Raw genomic sequence first — 3,434 nt, forward strand, 5'->3', positions numbered from 1 at the left:
TATATTTTTAAATGAAAAACTGTATGTTAAACTACATAATCATGGCAAAGTATTGTTACGAATCTTGTCCATGGCCTTCCGTCCGCTCACCACCAGATCTCACTATATTGACTCTTTCACTACGTAGACTTTAGTCATCCTGGACTACATTTCCCATCACCCATTGCACTGATTACACACACAGCTGCAACCAGTCAAACACACTTTATAAGCCATGGACTGCCTCTTTCAAATCGCCCAATATTGTTTAGCATTTATCACTCTCACGGTGATAGCTACTTTACGGCGCCACTCCTAGTTTCCTGAGTTTAGTTGTATTTTGTTCTTAGTCTGTTTACCCGTGTTCTGATCATCTGCCTGTTTTGGATATGGCTTTCATCTTGTCGTTTGCTCCTGATCTGGATTTATTGCCTGTTCATTGGATTACCCGTTTTCCTTGCCCCCCTGGATTAAGTTCGCCGTTGTTTTACCCACGCCTGTCTCAGGATAACTCTTTTGTCTAGCTCTCTAAATACCTGTTTGCCAGTGTTCGACCCTGCCTGTGGATGATCATGTCTTTCAATAAAGCTATGCAGATGGATCCACTTGTCTCTCGGCTTCACTCCGTAACAATAATACAAATTATACCGCTTAAAGGAGAAGTCCACTTCCAGAACAACAATTTACAGATAATGCACTCACCCCCTTGTCATCCAAGATGTTCATGACTTTCTTTAGACGTAAAAAAATTATGATTTTTGAGGAAAAGATTTCACTGTTACGAATGGTGCCGGATATACACGATATAACAAACAAAGTCTTTTAATATAAATCCGAGGAGTTAACAGATCAGGAACAAGATAGATATCCACACACGTAGGTAAACGATAAAGACCGACAGAGAACTGAACACTGAGACAGACTTTTAAAGTGTGACTAATCATTACAGACAGGTGAAGGGTATGACGCTAATGAGGGCTAAACCAAAGCAAACAGATTGACAGGGGGAGACAATGGGAAAAACCAAGTACACAAATAGACATGTGACATTCACACATTTCTCCATATAATGGACTGATATGGTGCCCCGAGTTTGAACTTTCAAAATGCAGTTTAAATGCAGCTTCAAACGATCCCAAATGCGGTTGCAAATGATCCCAGCCGAGGAAGAAGGGTCTTATCTAGTGAAATGATCGGTTATTTTCATAAAAATAATACAATTTATATACTTTATAATGTCTTTATAGAGTACTTAAAGTACTTTACTTTATAAAGTCTTAAAGTAAAAATGCTTTTACCTAAGTATCTAAGTAAGAGTGAAAGTGAGAGTGAGACTGTCACACACACACACACTGTTCTGCAAGTGTTGGATACGTGTGCAGGCGTCTGGAATTTCCAGACATTCATCTGTTCCAGTGTTCCAGCGTTCCAATGTTCACACTGGAAGAACAAGCAGTTTTACCTTTTGCTGGCTATATGAGGAAGCCAGCATTACTGTGTTGAAACAGTAAAGACTTTAATCCAAAACACCTGTAATGTTTCTTTGTGTTTGTCAAGATGGATATAGTTATGTAGAGAGAGAGAGTTATTTGCAAAAACAGATAACTCAGTTATTACATTTTTTTTTATTATTATGTCATCATGGTTTTATTGTGTTAGTTAGCTGTAGTTTTTAGTTATTTTTATTTTATATCAAAATAACCCATGCAGTTTGATTGAGATTAACTGGAATGCACGATGAAAAAACATGATTTTTGAAGATTGTTAAAAACAGAGCATATATATACTATTTTAAAACCATAGCACCAGGGAGTGGTAGATTATATTAACAAATAATGTTTTGAGTCCTGTAATGGGATTTATCCATTTTATACACACATTATCACTCAGAGGTTCAGAGTTTTTTGTTTTTGTTTGTTTGTTTGAAAGAAATTAATATTTTTATTTTTGCATTAATGCATTAAAATGATAAAAAGTGACAGTAAAGACACTTACAATATTACAAAAAGATTTTTATTTCACACAAATTCTGTTCTTCTGAACTTTCTATTTATCTAAAAAAAACTGTATGACAGTTCTTGTTTGGGAAGACGTGCAATATTTTGTGCATAAAACTTTTGTGCAATATTCCCATTTTAGTTCCTGTTTTTGTAACTGGAAACTAAATACTTTCCTTGCTGTGTGCTTGAGAGTGCAAGTCTGTCTGGTAAAACAATCTTCTCCGGTCATAACCCACTTCTCCAGGTGTGACATTATCAGTCAGGTATAATGCAGATGTCAGTGCTTTTGCAATCACTGTATGTTATGTCAACTTTAAAAAAAAGCTGGAATTTCCTTCTCCTGTTACAACCTTTATTATGATGGTTCAGTGCCCATTAGAGCTGGAAGTGACAACAGCACAAGTGAAACTGAAATTATTTGCATGCATTTAAAATATCATCTCAAGTCAGAAAATATAATATCTATGATACATATATTTAGTTGACTTACAATGTCATATATATTAGTGATGCACCAAATGCATAAAATATGAACTTTTTATAAGATACAATGGCTAGGATTTTACCACTAACTGATTAATTTTTGCATACTACATTTAAGTGTGTATAATTATTACTGATCATTTTGAATCAGTGCTATTTTAGGATCATTGATATGCTATTATAGTGTCTGTTAATATTCTGAATTCAGTTTGATTTTAATATTTTCTGTTTTCACTTTCATTTTAGTTAACGTTTTTGTAATTTAATGTTTATTTTGTTTAATATAATATATATTTTATTTCAAGTAACAAAACAAACAAACAAAAAAAAAAAAAACGTTTTAATGGTTTTAGTATATTTTTAGTTTGACTCAATGTAATAAAAATATAATCAGTAATGTTTCACAAAAGTTGGTGTTCCCAGAAATGGTTATGTAATGCAGGACAAGTTGGTTTAGGACCAAATCAGTCTCATATTTTCCCCTGCACTCTGGAAAAAATCCACGTCCAGCCCAATCTGAGCCTTATAAAAGGTACCTGGGTCTAGACCTGATTTGTCTGCACTGAGCGAATCTGAGAGGTAAGAGAATGACTAAACCAACCTCTTAATGCAAACATGTTAAGTTATAGATGGCTCATGTAGTTGCAGCCTTATCTGTCTATGCAGAGGTCATATGGAGAAAGCTTAAACTTTTATTATTTGTGGCATGGTTAATATTCCCATTTGCTAACTTGTGTATTTTTATATGTTCAGCTCTGCAATCATGAAGCTTATTCTTGCTGTGCTGGTGCTGGTTTTGCTGGTTGAGACCCAGGCGCAATGGCACCGCTTTCCAGGACAAGCCGTTGGAGGTCACTCATTTTTTCTTTTTCTTTTTCTTTTCAATTACACTAAAGTAATGCACTGAAGTCAGTTCATAGGCAGATTTTTACCACTTTCTCTGTGTTTTGTAGGTACAAAGGACATGTGGCG

The 3,434-nt window shown here is 34.9% G+C and overlaps 1 long non-coding RNA gene across 1 annotated transcript; it reads left to right on the top strand.

The window, feature by feature from the left end:
* The first annotated feature begins 2,955 nt into the window (after nucleotides 1-2,955).
* Nucleotides 2,956-3,434, top strand: LOC127160475 (uncharacterized). The gene is made up of 3 exons (XR_007826757.1): nucleotides 2,956-3,041; nucleotides 3,216-3,313; nucleotides 3,416-3,434. It is a non-coding gene; the product is annotated as an uncharacterized LOC127160475 (long non-coding RNA).

The sequence above is a fragment of the Labeo rohita genome, unplaced genomic scaffold (genome assembly GCF_022985175.1).
Source record: "Labeo rohita strain BAU-BD-2019 unplaced genomic scaffold, IGBB_LRoh.1.0 scaffold_357, whole genome shotgun sequence".
Lineage (NCBI taxonomy): Eukaryota > Metazoa > Chordata > Actinopteri > Cypriniformes > Cyprinidae > Labeo > Labeo rohita.